The sequence below is a fragment of the Bombina bombina genome, chromosome 10, assembly GCF_027579735.1.
Source record: "Bombina bombina isolate aBomBom1 chromosome 10, aBomBom1.pri, whole genome shotgun sequence".
Taxonomy (NCBI): domain Eukaryota; kingdom Metazoa; phylum Chordata; class Amphibia; order Anura; family Bombinatoridae; genus Bombina; species Bombina bombina.
In genome coordinates this window covers 123,202,339-123,220,701 of record NC_069508.1, presented here as the reverse complement: position 1 = coordinate 123,220,701, position 18,363 = coordinate 123,202,339, and positions in this window count along the sequence as shown.

Here is an 18,363-nt window from a genome sequence, read left to right as displayed (position 1 = left end):
GTGTTAGGTTTAATTGTAGGTAATTGTAGGTATTTTATTTAATTAATTTTATGATAGTATAGTGTTAGGTTTAATTCTAACTTAGGTTAGGATTTATTTTACAGGTAATTTTGTAATTATTTTAACTAGGTAACTATTAAATAGTTCTTAGCTATTTAATAGCTATTGTATATGGTTAAAATAATTACAAAGTTGCCTGTAAAATAAATATTAATCCTAAAATAGCTACAATGTAATTATAATTTATATTGTAGCTATATTAGGATTTATTTTACAGGTAAGTATTTAGCTTTAAATAGGAATAATTTATTTAATAAGAGATAATTAATTTCGTTAGATGTAAATTATATTTAACTTAGGGGGGTGTTAGTGTTAGGGTTAGACTTAGCTTTAGGGGTTAATACATTTATTAGAATAGCGGTGAGCTCCAGTCGGCAGATTAGGGGTTAATAATTGAAGTTAGGTGTCGGCGATGTTAGGGAGGGCAGATTAGGGGTTAATACTATTTATTATAGGGTTAGTGAGGCAGATTAGGGGTTAATAACTTTATTATAGTAGCGCTCAGGTCCGCTCGGCAGATTAGGGGTTAATAAGTGTAGGCACGTGGAGGCGACGTTGTGGGGGGCAGATTAGGGGTTAATAAGTGTAAGGTTAGGGGTGTTTAGACTCGGGGTATATGTTAGAGTGTTAGGTGCAGACGTAGGAAGTGTTTCCGCATAGCAAACAATGGTGCTGCGTTAGGAGCTGAACGCCGCTTTTTTGCAGGTGTTAGTTTTTTTTTCAGTTCAAACAGCCCCATTGTTTCCTATGGGGGAATCGTGCACGAGCACGTTTTTGAGGCTGGCCGCTTGCGTAAGCAACTCTGGTATCGAGAGTTGAAGCTGCGTTAAATATGCTCTACGCTCCTTTTTTGGAGCCTAACGCAGCCTTTATGTGGACTCTCAATACCAGAGTTATTTATGTGGTGCGGCCAGAAAAAAGCCGGCGTTAGCTTTTCGGCTCGTTACCGACAAAACTCCAAATCTAGCCGTTGGTATTTTAAAGCTAAACCTAAGGGGGCAGTCTGCAGAGGCTTAGATTCAAGGTAATCACAGAGGTAAAAGGTGTATTTATATAATTGTGCTAGTTATGAAAAACTGGGGAATGGGTAATAAAGAGATTATCTTTTTAAACAAAAAAATTCTGGTGTTGACTGTCCCTTTAAAAAGCAGCAGTCTTAAGACTGCTCCTTAAGTCGTACGCCTCCTCTGAGGCTGTGGACATCAATTTGCCTGATTGTATATGATCGGGTTGATTGACACCCCCTTCTAGCAGCCGATTGGCCTTCAATCTGCAGGGGGTGGCATTGCACAAGCCTTTTACCAGAACTGCTTGTGCAATGTTAAATGCCGACAGTGTATGCTGTCGGCATTCAGCGATGTCTGTCAGACATGATCTACTGAGCGGATCATGTCGGACAGACACTTCATAAATCGGCCCCATTTTGTAACATTCATAATTCAGATAAAGGGGCCAAATTATCAAGCTCTAAATGGTTATCTATCTATTATCCCCATTTATCTCTATCTATCGATCTATCTATCTCTCTCTATTTAATATCTATCTCTATTTATATCTATCTATCATCTCCATTATATCTATCTATCTATCATCTATCTATCTCTATTTAATATCTATCTATCTCTATCTATCTATCTATCATCTCCATTCTATCTATCTATCTATCTATATATCTATATATCTATCTATATCACAATGTACTCTATAGTCAACTATTTAATTGACCTTAAGCAATTGCATTTAGTTTAAAGACTGAACGTGTCCACAGACAATTGTTTTGGATGGATTGTTTATCATGAAAACAAAAACTATTTAGTTTCATCCTATTTTAGCATATAGGATAATCTATATGTAGTCTGTTAATGTAAATCCATTCATCTGCTGTTTCCAATTTGGATTATCTTTAGGACAGCAGTGTAAACATAAATAAAGTTAAAGTAGTAACTAGTGAGACTGCTACAAGCCAGCAGCAGCACATAAAGGGCTAGATTAACAGTGGAGTGCAAAAGATTTTGCAAGGGGTTTTATGATCGTTTGCACTCCATTTAAATTATAATACAAGTTGAGCAAAATTGCGATTGCGCTAGCACAATCACGATTTACACTACAATCCTTACCGCAATCTCAGAGCTGTGGTTAACTGTTTTGCGAAAATAAAAAGTGTAAAAAAACACATCAAAAATTCTTTACAAAGTAAGCTTACACTCATAATAACACTGTCTAATAAAAATGATTTGAAAAATATATTGCACACAAAAGTTTAAAGGGCTCAAAGATATGAGATCTCGGGTGTTAGAAAAAAAAAGGCAGGCAATGGGCTTTAACATTGAGATACATACATATACATCTCTAAATGTACATAGAAAACTGCACCCTCTGGACTTGACCAAAGGTGAATAATTCCTTTTATTAACCAGTGGTGTTTTGGAAAATACACCCCTTCATTAGACCCTGCCAGGGTGTATTTCACAAAACATCATTGGTTAATAAAATGAATTATTCACCCTTAGTCAAGTCCAGAGGGTGCAGTTTTCTATGTACTATACTGACTATTATTCCTACATACTACTTGTATGTATATAGATAGATAGATAGATAGATAGATAGATAGATATAGACATATATATGTATGTATCTCTATGTTAAAGCCCTTTGCAGCCTGAGATCTCATATAAATCTTTGAGCCTTCAAAACTTTTTTGTGCAATATTTATTTTTTAATAATGTTTGCTAGATAGTGTTATAATGAGTATAACTGTACGTTGTAATGTATTTGTGATGTGTTTTGTGACACTTTTTTGTTTTGCTAAATAGTTAACCTAAACTCTGAGCTCACGGTTATCATTCAAGTTTACATTTACTTTCAACTTGTAATACAAGCGCAATTTAATTTGCGTGCAAATAGACATGGAAACCCTATAAATCTTGTGTGCAAACGAACTTAAAAACCCGATATCGCTTGTGTGCGAACAATAGCACTACACTTTAATCTGGACCTCTTTGCTTAGTGATTTAGTTGTTTATTTTTTAGTTATGCCAGGAGTTTCCAGAACAAATGTGTAGCTTACATACTTATTGGTTGACCCAATAGTCAATCCATTGACAAGAAAATTGCTGAATCCCAATTGTCTCCCTGGATTGATTACCAAAAATATATATTTAATATATATTTCAATCCGTACTCTATTCTTCCTTTGAATAGAACTTTCTTATCTCTTAGCCTTTCTTTAATAATAAAATTTAAAAAAAATATTATTTTTCCTATAAGACTTGTGTTAATAACGTTTATTAAACTAGAATAGACATTTAGATTTATACCCTCTATTCCACTTTGATACACATGTATGGTAGGAAATTTATTTTTATTTTTATTCATTTTTATTTATTATTAATTTTATTTATTTTTATTTTTATTTATTTTTATTCATTTTTACTCTTTACAATTTTCCCCATTATTGATTATTAATTCTTTATATTTACTGTTATTATGAATTTAGTGGTATTTTCTTTAATTGTTATTTTTTTACACTATTCCCATTGTTTTATTGTTTATTGTATTTCTTATGTTATTACATCTGAGTACCACCTTGTGTCACCACTGACCCAATATTTCACATTAATTGTCCTCAATATATGAGGAGGATTTTACAATTGATGTCGTCTGGTCAAGTTTCAGTGATGCCACACCGATTGGTTCAAACCTCAGTCCGTTCATGATTGGTGAAAATTTAGTTTAAAAAGGCTTGCACAGTCTCACTTCATTAGCCTCAGATGAAGCGCATCCACGCATGCGCGAAACGCGTCCGGCGTTCCTGACTGTGACCCATACGTTTAACTGTTTGGTCTGAAAATAAACCTTTGATCCAGCAAAATCTACATTTGAGCCAGCATATCTTTTCTTTGCTTGTTATTTTTTAGTTATGCCAGGAGTTTCCAGAACAGATGTGTAGCTTACATACTTATTGGTTGACCCAATAGTCAATCCATTGACAAGAAAATTGCTGAATCCCAATTGTGCAGTATAAATCTGAACTCTTTCCCACCTCCATAAAAATCTTTCCCCTCTTTTTTAACCACATGAACAAATCAGCTATTTTGTTGTTTTTGTTGTTGCATGCATTTGTTTAATAAAAAACTATAAAGGGTCTATTTGTTTCATTCTTCTAAATAAATTAAAATAATCCAACAATATTAGTGATTGTTTCCACTCGTCCGAATGCACATCCAATAAATATGTTCCATATTTTTATTAGCAACAAAAACACAAATACATTTCTGTTGGTTTAAAATTATTTCTTCGCTTCTTTTCATTCTATTCAGCTATTTTTTTTCTCTATATATGTTTCAATATACACTATATTATTCAGCACTAAACAGGGCCACAATGCAGAAATGGGGTTATGATAGGACACATTTAAACAATCCAAAAGCAGTAGAGACCTTTGTCTATGAGATAAAATCAGTAGTAAATGGTACATTTACCCAATAAATATTACAAGGCTTAAATGGACATGAAGGGGAAGATTAATCAAGTGTCTGGCGGACATGATCCACTGTAGCGTATCATGTCCGCCAGACATCGATAAATGCTGACAGCATATGCTGTTGGTATTTATCATTGCACAAGCGGTTCTGGTAAACTGCTTGTGCAATGCCGCCCCCTGCATATTCGCGGCCAAGAGGCCACTAGCAGGTGGTGTCAATCAACCTGATTGTATGAGATCGGAAAGATTGATGACCGCGCCTCAGAGGAGGTGTACGAGTAAAGGAGAAGCAATCTTAAGAACGTTGCTTCTTATCTCCTGTTGCCAGCGAGCCTGAAGGCTCGCGTGGTAACAGGGGAATACGCCAACATTCAGGCCGTGATAAATCGGCCCTGTAACCCAACATTTTCTATCTTGATTCAGATAGAGCATACATTTTTAAACATCTTATCAATTTACTTCTGTTATCAGTTTTGCTACATTCTCTTGATATCATTTGTTAAAGGAGCAGCAATGCTACTGAGAGCTAGCTGAACACATTGGTAAGCCAATGACAAGAGGCATAAGTGCAGGCACCAATCAGCAGCTAGCTCTCAACTCCTGAGCCTACCTATGAATGTTTTTCAATAAAGGATATCAAGAGGACTAAGCACTTTAAATAATAAAAGAAAATTGGAAAGTTGTTTAACTTTAAAATTGTATGCTTTATCTTGTTCTCGGACAGAATGCCGAAGCACATTTCTCCATCAGACATAAGTCCGAGAGACTATGTTCTGAGTTCGGCCAAGGGCAGATGCGCTCCAGAGTGCTCTGTTCTAATCAGAGCCTCGGGCACCACAACCGCCTCTGGGAACCTAACCATGGGTCCTACCCCGCACGTCTCTGTCTTGGTAAAACTGTCCTTATCTGTCTATCCTTATCTATTTATCTATTCTATCTATTCTATCTAATCTATCTAATTTATCTAGTGGCCGGACTGTTATCCGAGGGCCATTTGTCTGATGGAATATTATCCGTCGGACAAATGTCATTCGGACAAATGTCCGTCAGATAACAGTCCGGCAACGGCTTTATCTGAATCATGAAAGCAACAATTGGAGTTTCATGTCCCTTTTAGACTGGTGAAATAACAGATTAAAAGCATCAGAAATGTATAACCAGAGGAGCAATGAATGGCGTAAATTGTGAAGCTGTTAGACATGATTACGATATTTGAGTTAAGAGAGGGAAAGTGAGAAATCTCTTTCCTTGTTTTGTATCCTCAAGATGAAATATCTCTATCTTCAATTAAAGGGACACTCAGGTTAAATAAAATTTTCAAGATTCAGATACAGCATGTAATTTTAAACATCTTTCCAATTTACGTCCATTAATTCCATCTTTTATATTTACACTTTTTGAGTCACCAGATCCTACTGAGCATGTGCAAGAATTCACAGACTATACGTATATGCATTTGTGATTGGCTGATTGCTATCACATGGTACAAGGGGAGTGGAAATATACATAACTTTGAAATTTGCTATAAAAAAATCTACTACTCATTTGAAGTTCAGACTAAGTGCTATTGCATTGTCTTGTTATCTTGCATTTGTTGATTATGCAAATCTAATGTGTTGACTGGTCCTTTAAGCAAAAAACTAAAATTATATATTTATATTTTTCACTCCTCCTCTGCAATATTTTAGTGGGCTATTGGAATTATCTAACATTGAGAGTGTATGGATGTGCCTGTGCAGGTGTATCCCTCTCTATCTATCTATCTATCTATCTATCTATCTATCTATCTATCTATCTGTCAGTCTGTCTGTCTGTCTGTCTGTCTATCAACACACACACACAGGCTCATACATTTATGCAAAGTAATCACACTAAGGCAGGACATTTGCAAAAAAGAGGAGCACCCTGCAAGCTGTAAATGAGTCAAAAGTTGAATACCAAACACTTTAGTATAACGTGATGTAACCATGTACTGCAAATAATAATGTCTATGGCGGCTAGCAGTATCAGTGAATGTCCTGCTAAATGTTTTCATTATATATCATGGGAAAATGAGAGGCTGGATTACAAATTGTGAATGGCTACATTGTATTATAAATGTTGAACAATCCTGGACAAAGGCACCATCGAAGGCCTCAAAATATTGGACTATACTTTGCTATTATGCCATAAGTAGGATGAAAATTCCTTTACCATAAAATGTAAGTGGGATACAGTCTTTCTTTATTAAGTGTTCAGAAGCCAAACCCTGGGGAGTTCTAGCGCATGTAATTCTGAAGCTTACTAAATAATGCTGCACAGGATTCATGTATTCAATCTTACTATTTTGTAGTCAAAGGCCTCAGAGATCTGTCACATGAATAGTGTAATTACTCAATCATGTACTAAAAAATAGGCATAGATAGTTTTGAAAATGTAGGGGATGTGTTTAAAAATATGGAAAACATTTATGTAAAGTTACTAATGGAAAGGGGACCATAGCATTAAATCAATTGGTGTTAAATACAATTTAAAGGGATATTAAACACAATTTTGTTCTTTCATGATTTAAAAAGAGCATTCTAATTATCTTATTTGCTTCATTCTCTTGATATCCTTTGCTGAAAGGCATATCTATATAGGCTCAGTAACTGCTGATTGGTGGCTGCACATAGATGCCTCGTGTGATTGGCTCACTCATGTGCATGGCTATTTCTTCAGCAAAGGCTATCTAAAGAATGAAGCAAATTAGATAACAGATTGGTATGTTGGTATGTTGTTTAAAATTGTATTCTCTACCTGAATCATGAAAATTTTTTTATTTTAATGTCCCTTTAACATCTTAAATATTATTATTCAAATTTTCCTTTTTATACCCCTTGTTACATGCACGTTGCTTTTAAGAAGATAAAACAAAGTTGAAGATTGTTAATCCTTACTACTGAATTTCTGTTACTGCCTATAGTAAAGCTTTGGTACGCACCTTTTTCTGGTGGTCTCTCTATGTTCAGTTAATATTGCTCTCAATCATATTAAATACTGAAACTTATGGAGCATCATTAACAAGGCAGGGTGAGATATCAGTGCTTTGTCTTAGCCAATTACGTTTACCCCAATCCTTTCCTATTCCGAAGACAAGTGTTGAGAAGATTCACAGATCAAAGTGAACCTTCCATATCTTCTGATTGGTCACATTAAATCATTGGTAACTATCATTTAGGTTCTAGTTTTAACAGTGCAATTTATGTTCCTTCTACATTATTCTTCACATGCCTTGTCACTGAAGGTGTAATAAAAAAAGCTTTTACTGGCATAATGACTGTTTTCAATAAAATGCTTCTGGATTGCGATTCAGCTACAATAAACTTTTTATATCTATTATTGAAAATAACAGGAAGCACAATTACTTAAAACCATTTCTATTGGGATCTGGCTATACTTTTTGCACCAATATTCTAATAAGGAGTAAGTTCATTTATTTCTTTAAGGATTCTAACTAGACTAAGTTCTTATCCAAAATATAATTTTCTCTAGATAGCTTAATTCTGGTCCATTCTGTGTAGATCTAATGTATATATTTATGAGCATGTATTTCATGTACATAGAATTTAAACTGCAATATAGATTAAAAAACAGACAGTTAAATGATTTTCCTTTATGAATATGTAATATATATAATTATATACAGAAAAAAAAATAAAGAAAGGAATTTCAAAAGTATGTATATCATAATCAGCCACAAATAGAGAAACATTAATATTTGCTAAACTTTGAACTCAATAAAACATTTTTTTGTGAACAGTTTAAAGACATTAAACCCATGATTCAGATAGAGAATACCATATTAAATAACTTTCTAATTTACTTCTATTATCTAATTTGCTTCATTCTCTTGATATTCTTTCCTGAAAAGCATATCTAGATAGGCTCAGTAGCTTCTGATTGGTGGCTGCACATAGATGCCTCCTGTGATTGGCTCTCCCGTGTGCATTGATATTTTTTAACAAAGGATATCTAAAGAATGAAGCAAATTAGATAATAGAAGTAAATTGGAATGTTGTTTAAAATTGTATTTTCTGTCTGAATTCTGAAAGAAATATTTTGGGTTTAATGTCCCTTTAAGTAAATAGATATTATTGTACATATTTCAAGTGCACTTTATTATTTTCTGCACTGTAGTCTATATAACAACATTAACGTGTAGCAGAGGATTTAAAACTGCACAAGTGCATTACAATATGGATAATAATACTTTTTTATATAAATATACTTAACAAATTATACAGAAAACATGTTTCTATTCTAATCAGACTAAATGAAAACTATTTTAACAAATATATAAAGTGGAAATTAATGAACGGTATTATTACATGGGGATTATTACAGCTACTCACACGATTCCTATTATAATATACTGGTTAACAAGCAGATCACTCTAACTCACTCATAGAGACAGAGAGCATATGCAGCATAGTGAGAGTCATGCAAAATAGGGGTTAATCTAGATACATATATGCTTAGTCCCTCTGTACTTCTGATCATATGTTTTTATATGTCTATAAGCCTATAGGACCAGACAGCATAGAGAGTAACTAACATGAAATTGCAATAGCTCTAAGGAACTGTTGTAAAGTCAAAAGCTTTAATAAGGTAGGATAAGTAGATCAAATAACTAACCCATTTGATAACCACTAAGTTGGTGTATGCTATCATAGGGTTGGAATTATGTAGGCGTGGCCATTCTTTGTTTTAAGAAAATGTTTTATCCAATTATAGCCCTGGTGTTGCTATTTAAATGGGGTATGACAGTGAGATCACTAGCTATGACTACGGCCTAACACCCGAAACGCGTCAGCAGATCTCACAGCCACAGCCTACTATTGTGCAAGATGTGTGACTTTTTAACTCAAATAAAGGATTACCGCTTTTAAAGTTTCTGGAGGCTTTGTTGTTCTTTTCTCGATGTTTACTTTATTAAAAAATAGTGAACATAATTCTTCAGAATTGTTTGTGGTTTGTTATAAAAATGAAATAATGGGTAGTAATACATTCATTTCAAACTCCAGAGCTGAAATAAAACCTGTTTTTATAATAAAGAACATAAGGTAATCTATAACTATGAATCAATAACTTGAAGACATGCAAGATGCATACAATGCACAGATTCCCTGTGTATTATTATTATTATTATTAATATGATTAGATTATTTTTACCTTTTTTATGTAAAGAACCCCCAAATTCAAAAATTCGCTAGATGAGCATTTATTCTAAAGTTAAATTATGTGACTGTTTAGTTGGTATAACACACGAACAAATTCAGGTCTATCAAGATCATGGGACTGAGCTAAGATTTACACGCAATATATGTTTCAAGTCTATGGTAAAAATGAATAACCATGGAATGCTTAGTGCAGCTGACATATCTTTATAATGCCCTATACTTTCAATAGATAGCATAGCTGCTTACCAACATTAAAATAAAGAAAATAAAGTATTACACACACACACACACAGAAACATATATATATATATATACATATTAGATGCTAAATACAAGTTTATTATAGAAATAAATGTTTAAAAACTGTTTTAAAGGGATATGGTTTATGACAAGGTGTTGGACTAGGAAGGGCTCAAGGGTGAATATATATATTCCTCTGATGAAGAAGGCTGTAAAGTGTAAATGCCTTTGAAACGCGTTAGGACAACAGATTTATAGGATAACCAAGATTGTTATTTGTAAGGACTCTGGTTCTGAATAGCTGTGGATTAATATTCTCAGAACATTACTTTCCAAACTCCGCTGATCGGAAAAACCAGGTGTTGATTTTATACTGTTTAAAAATACCTCATACATTTTTGAGGTTTTTAAATGTGAGTGCACTGTATTGAATAAAGCAAAATGTTATACTTTACATACAGGGTTGCACTATTACTACTTTTATTTGTTTTTCATGCACATGGCCATCTGAAAAGGGGAATAAAACCCAAACAAAGACAAATACCTCAACCAAAGTCCTGCAAGCCGTTATCTTATTTCCTGGATAGCTGGAGAACATAGGAAGTTTCTACCGACACTACACGGCACTTACATCATACTGACTGAGGTCAAGGAGTGTAAGTAGACACCCCCAGGGGGACCTGTACTCCGGGATCTGGGCCGTTATTTTTATTTTACTATTTCTGTCACATTATACTCCATCTTTTAAAGTTTGAAAAAGAACTCAACAAAGACTATTATACTATATTTTGAATGCTTATATTTTAAATATTTTAAATGTTTATTAAGAGTTATGTCTAGAAATTAGACGATATAGGATTTGCACATTTTTGATTTATGTTGCTTTAATAATTTCTACTGAGTCCATAACGGGGAAAGCAGTATATTGTCTAAATATCTATGTATAGTATCGTGTACCCTTTTGTCTTGTTTTATTATTGTATTATATTATAACATCCTATTTGATTTTATATCCATCACAGTTATTACTCACACTATAATATCTTTATATCTTCAGGAACGGTATGTTTATTAAAGTGCATAGAATATTTTGCACATATCTCTAGTATAATCTAACTACATTAATTAATATTCTATAATTCTATATTTATATCTTTATTTATACTGACATTTTAGTGCTTTAAATTTTATTTGCGCCCTATTTTTTCCTATCAAATCTCTTTTTTAAATATTCTTTCTTACCTAGGCTTGAGGGTGTAGGGACTCTCCTTCCTTGGTAGATAGATCAGGGCTGCAGTTAATTTTATTATATTTATTACCTATCTGAGGGTTCTCATTTTGCGCCAGATGCACACTTCTTTAGTCTTCATATATATATATATATATATATATATATATATATATATATATATGTATGTATGTATATAACAGAAAAAACAAAGCGCACTCCTAGGGAACCTTTTTCAAATCCTTTTACTGGTGAACGTTTTCGGACATATCACGTCCGTCCTCAGACCAAAAAAGATATTACATATTACTTAACCCAACCCTCTTAAATGTGTTAGACAATTAGTGAAACCGGCCGGACCTGCACGCTCTCCCGAGTAGCTCCGCCCCCGGCGGGTGACGTCATCAGCCCGGGCAAGGTGAGTCCGGTCAGAACAAAAGTGTACACAGTGCACCCTTAAAAATAAAGAAAACAAACATGGGCATGAAATAAACAAATAAATGCATGATGGTTTACAAAGTGAACTAAGTATTGGAGAACTATTAATTGCCTGTGTAAGTGTGCCACGAGCGGTTGTCATAGCAACCGTTACTAACGAAACTTGCTGGGCACAAAATACTAAAACAGCCAATAATAGCTCCCCAAAAAATACTGCAATATCCTATTATACTCAAGCTATGTACAAAAAGGGAAAAGTACATATGCTAAATTAAGAGCATGCTTTTATAACCTATCATTTAGCTCTGCTTATAATCAGAAAGGGGAACGCTCGGCAGTCACGTGACTCAGTATGGGCCAATCCAGATAATACCCAGAGCCAAATATACACCAACGTAATAGAGGCAATATCACTATATACTATCTTAAGGCAATATACCTGAGAAAGAAGAAGCATCAGTTACACATAGCATATGTGAATACTCTCGCTAATAATAACAATAAAACAAAAAAAAAAAAAAAAAAAAAAAAAAAAAGCACATCTGATGGATCATCTAAAATACACTGGATAAATTACATAAATAACAAAAATAATAGATTAACATTGCACTAAGAAAAACATAATAGCAAAATATAATGTAACATATGTAGGTCCTATTATTACTTGCATATCCATGCCAGAAAATTATGCACAAAATCTGCAAAAAATATATGCAATTTAAGACTATTCAATTGCTTAATAACAAAAATATTCCTAAAGTCAAGATAAATATAAAAATAAAGATAAAAATAAAAATAAAAATAAAAAGGAAAAAAAAGGAAAAAGTTTTTTTATGGATTGTAACTCTCATTGTTATTTATTTATTGATGGAGCGGTGGACTCTCCATATGTCAGTTCTATGTATATCCCCCTCATAGGACAGTTGCACCTAGACATAGTGGTGAAGAGGACCTGTCACAGGAATGCCTGCCAATCCAAATGAGTGTTTAAGCCTTTGGGTACTAATGTCTGTAGATGGTATGTCCATCTTGCCTCCTTCTGCAACAATATTGTGTCTCGGTCGCCTCCCCTGGACAATGGTGGCACGTGATCTATTATAGTGTATTTCAAATCTGATACCCTGTGCTGTAACTGCTGGAAATGTCTAGCAACAGGTTGCTCTGTATTGCCATGCTTAAGTGCAGATCTGATTGCCGATCGGTGGTTTGCCATACGGGTACGCAGGTCATCCACCGTCTTTCCAACGTAATATAGGCCACACGGGCAATGAAGTAGATAGACTATGTGTGTAGTCGTACACATAAGCCTATACTTGTGTTTAAATATTTTTCTCTTGTAAGGATGTGTAAAAGAGGAACCAGTAATTAGCCCTCCACAGGTTGTACAGCCCAAACACCTGTAGACTCCAGGTTTGTTAGTATCAAGCCATGTGCACTTTTTGTATGCTTTTTGTGGATCAGTCTTGACTAGGTGGTCCCTCAAGGATCTTGCCCTTTTGTAGCCTAATCTAGGTGGAGGTGAGTTCAGAAGGGGCAGTGTATTGTCACTACTAATAATGTCCCAATTTTTCTTAATTGCTAATGCCATACCATTCTTGTCACCCGTATATGTGGTGACAAAAGTCATCCTGTTTTCCTCTTTCCTTGGTGTTCTCCGAGTGTCATCTAACACCATCTCACATTGTTTCTTGAGTAACTTGGTCGGATATTGGCGGGCTTCAAAACGGTTTTTCATTTCTAAAAGTTGACCCAGCTTGTTGTCCTCTTCTGAATTGATCCTAGTCACTCTCTGTAATTGGGATTTCGGGAGTGCCCTTTTTAGAGCTGGTGGGTGACAGCTTGTAAAATGTAACAAAGCGTTACGGTCCGTCTCTTTACGGAACAAAGTACTTTCCAGCCTGTTGTCTCCCTTATATAGCCTTACATCCAGAAAGTCAATCTGGTGTTGATCAAATGTCATTTTAAATTGTAAGGCCTCGTTAGCTGAATTCAATTGTATAAACCAGTCCTCTAATTGGGCAACGTTACCACTCCAAATCAGAAAGAGGTCATCTATATATCGTTTGAAGACCTTTATGTGTTCATTTCTGAATAGATCTGTCCCAAATTCTTCAAAAGAGGCCATAAACAGATTCGCGTACGAAGGGGCCACATTGGACCCCATCGCCGTTCCCATTAACTGAAGATAGAATTTACTTTCGAACCTGAAATAGTTCTTACTTAAACAAAGATCTAACAGATACAGTAAAAGTTCAGCTGGTGGTCCCACATAAGGGTATCTGGCCAACTGTGTAGAGATTGCCTGCATCCCCTGCTGGTGAGGAATAACTGTGTATAACGATGTTACGTCCAAAGTAACCAGTAAATCTGGTTGACATCTCGATTTCAACCCATTTAGTTTTTAATCAGCAAAAGAACGTAGAACTTAGATAAAACAATGAATGCATGAATGAGTATTGGGGATTAATGTAAAAACAAGTTGGGGGAAGCTGAAGTGGATGTTTCTAGATTCAGTATTACTTAAATACGTTGTGAATGCAAGGATAACGAAACCATAATATAGTGTGAATGTGAAAAGAAAACAAGTGTGACTCCGAACTTTATTAAGTAATTGCCGTTATAGAAGTTCCAGTATTACTTGACCGGAATATACTACAATCTATCTGACGCTAGTCAACACTCTAAAAGATCACACGACTGTTATACCTAAAAATATACCAGCTCCCAAACAATACTGCTGGAAACCGGGGGACTATTGCTGACTCAGCTCAGTTGTTATTTTAACAAATTAAGACCCACATTTGTTTGGTCTACCCAATAGCATAATTATAAAGAGCTATATAAATATAAGAAATTTATATAAGAAAGCTATCAGGGTTTAGATATATAAAACCATTGCGGTATTATACAGCTGACCGTATTAATTAATAATACAAGTGAACCGCAAGAATATATAAACAATATTGTGAACAAATCCTGTACTAGCAAGTAAGATCTAAGACTGAATAGACCAAACATATACAACAGTGTCAGCAAATAAAGAAACAATACATTAGGTCAAGTGTAGTGACTTCTGAGAAAATTTAAAAATATACAAAACAATGTAACATACTGAATCACACAAAACTGTATTTAACTCAAAGCCAACATAGATACTAAGGGGAAATAGCAACCAGCTCGATACTGACTTGATTCTATATATAAAATAGAACCAATAACTATTTCATTTGAAGCTTGCGACCCCAATACTCCACTAGTATCCATGTTTACTAGAACAAATAGACTGAACAATAAGCACAATAACAACCAAGTCTCATTATCACACTAAGACATTGATCACAAGTATTAATCTATATCATCTCCAACTATTGATACAAATATCGGTATTAACGAGTTAAATAACTAAATACATATATATAGAAGCGTCTATATGCATGTTTTAAAAAAATCTGTTCACTTAAATAAAATTAAGAGAAAAGATATAACAACTTCTGGATAAAGCAGAGTACCCCAGAAATAAGGGGAATGCTCATATTACGTGTGTAAGAACTAATATATAAATTGCTATTTAAGCATTAGCTAAAGGCACTTATCTTTACAACACACTGCAACTCGATTTATACATTTCTTCTCAATATTTAAACTTCAATAAATACAGCAGAATCATTTCTGCATATATATACATTACTAAAATCCTAAATCATACAAGTTCAATACATATAGCAGAATCACTTCTGTATATATACACAATACTAAAATCTTAAATCATAACAGTTTATTCTCTCATAAATTTAATTGAGTACGATACTTCATCATCTCAGCTTGTAACACAAGCCCAATAGAGGAGGTGTATATTATCCAGTTAGATCAGAGAGATAAAACATTTGTAGTAACACTATAGGCATTCACAACAATAATTTGACACAATAATACAGGTGTCAGAGATACAAGAGAATCCACACTTACATCAGCTCTTCAGATAACCTTATTCTAGAACTATAATATCTGAATATTGATACCCCTCTCTCTTATCGTTACCCCATCCAAATACTAAACACAGGGTACAATTTAACCCTAATTTCCAAGTTCTACGCAAATTTGTGTTTTTAATTGTATGTTATTATCATTTTTTCTTCTTTTTTTTTAAGTGTTGAAATAAAAGTTAGGTTTTAATTTTAGACATACGCTGCTCCACCCACATCTCTTTCCTATTCAAGGTTTTGATACCTATATTAGTAATAGGGGACAGTAAGTGCTAAAAAATGCAATCTGCCCTTGGAGCCAGAAATTAACATTTCTGACTCTACTCTTTTCTGAATCATTGATTCTTGCATAAGCACTCCAGCAAGTACCCACTGCAAAAATAAAAGTAGGTACAAATAGCAGTCCCCATTCACTTGTGTAGTGCGGTTGCAATTTTTTGCGTTTTCTAACCAGTAAATCTGTTGGCTGAATGTTATCCATGGTCTTCAATAATGATAGTAGAGAGGCTGAGTCTTTTAGATATGATGGCATATTAGTAATCATGGGTTGTAGGAAGTGATCCACAAACGTGGCCAAAGGTTGTAAAAGTGAGCCTATTGCTGACACAATAGGCCTCCCAGGTGGTTTTACTAACCGTTTGTGTATCTTTGGGAGGGTGTAGAGCACAGGAATTCTAGGGTAATCCACAGTAAGATATGCCACAGTCGTTTTGTCTAATACATTCTGTGTATACACCATATGTAGGAATTCATCAATTTGCTTTTTGAAGATCATTGTAGGATCCTGTGATAACTGTTTATAAGTCTTGCCATCCTCCAGTTGTGACAAAATTTCTTCTCTATATTCTCCATAGTTTTGTAAAACTATCGCTCCACCTTTATCCGCTTCACGAATGATTAAGTTCTTGTCAGCAGTGAGGGACCTTAAGGCAGCCCATTCGGACCTGGAAAAGTTATTAAATGTCTCATTTTGATGATCATTGACCGACTGTTCCATTTCCTTCATACTCAATCTCATATATGTGTTGATACTTGAGTTTGTGGATTGAGGAGTATATTTGGACTTCCTGCTAAAGAGGGTACGTTCTTCACAGTTTGTATGGAACTTTTCTTTTAACAATAATTGTCTCTGAAATTTTTTTGAGTCAATGTATAAATCAAAAGGATCTGTTCTGATGGTGGGAATAAAAGTGAGGCCCTTGTTCAAAACCTGAGTCTCCATAACAGTCAAATTGTGATCACTAAGATTGACCACAATATCCTTTTCCATTATCTTGCTGGCATCAGAGGTGGTTTTCTCCTTGTATCCGCCTCTCCGGATTTTTGCTCTTTTCCTGCCAAGTTTTTTGACCTAGTAGTCACACCACTAGATTGTTCCAATTGTCCACTTGTGCTTGCAATTGCCTCACCTTCTGACCCTGATCCGGAGCCTGAGCTCTCCACTGTTGTCAGATCTCTGGGTTTCCGATATCTCTGACGTCTTGCTCTGTGTTGATGTTGTCTTTGTCGTTCATGTGCTGGTAACAACCACAGATATACTCGTTTGTCACGATAATCATTTGTGACTGCATCCAGTTTTTTGTTTTTAAACTCAATCAGATCCCCTTCATATTTCTTTATCTGATTCTCCAATTTTTGTAACCAATCTTCCGTACTATCAATAGATAGTTTTTGGAGGTGTAATTCCTCATATGTGGAGATTTCTGTTTTTAATGCTGTTAATAATCTACCCACCTCTTGGATCACTAAAAGAATTAAATCCAAGGAGCACTTATTTTCAATTTTGCACCACTTATCGCAAAAAATTGGGTTATTTCTACCAATCGTAGGTATATTCTTTACTCTAAAACCTCTTGGTATGTAACCCCTGCGATGGTATTCTGATAGATATGTGCCATGTAGATTTAAATCCTTCTCTTTTTGTTTCAATTTCAGTAGGTGTGAATAGATATGTGACGGCTTTTCAATTGTTTGACTTCTAGTAAAAGAAGTGAATCTGATTAGGTCAGCATCCCTTTCTGAAAACTGGAAAGTGCTGGCTCCAGGTATAATGTCCCCTTCAATAGCTGTAGCAGTATCTGGAGTTTCATCAGTGTCCAGCATAATCAAGCCCAAACAGTAATAAAACCAAAGTGGTGATGTGAAAATTTAAAAACAAGAAATACTAACAGGTCTCTTTAAATGGATGAGGGTGAATTTCCTCCAAGGGCTGGGTGCAAAGAAAATAATAATATAAATTGAGAGCAGATTGCACTCCAAGCTATCAAATGTTCCAATACCCTGGGTGCTGCAAAATAGGCATACAAAACAGAAAAAACAAAGCGCACTCCTAGGGAACCTTTTTCAAATCCTTTTACTGGTGAACGTTTTCGGACATATCACGTCCGTCCTCAGACCAAAAAAGATATTACATATTACTTACCCCAACCCTCTTAAATGTGTTAGACAATTAGTGAAACCGGCCGGACCTGCACGCTCTCCCGAGTAGCTCCGCCCCCGGCGGGTGACGTCATCAGCCCGGGCAACGTGAGTCCGGTCAGAACAAAAGTGTACACAGTGCACCCTTAAAAATAAAGAAAACAAACATGGGCATGAAATAAACAAATAAATGCATGATGGTTTACAAAGTGAACTAAGTATTGGAGAACTATTAATTGCCTGTGTAAGTGTGCCACGAGCGGTTGTCATAGCAACCGTTACTAACGAAACTTGCTGGGCACAAAATACTAA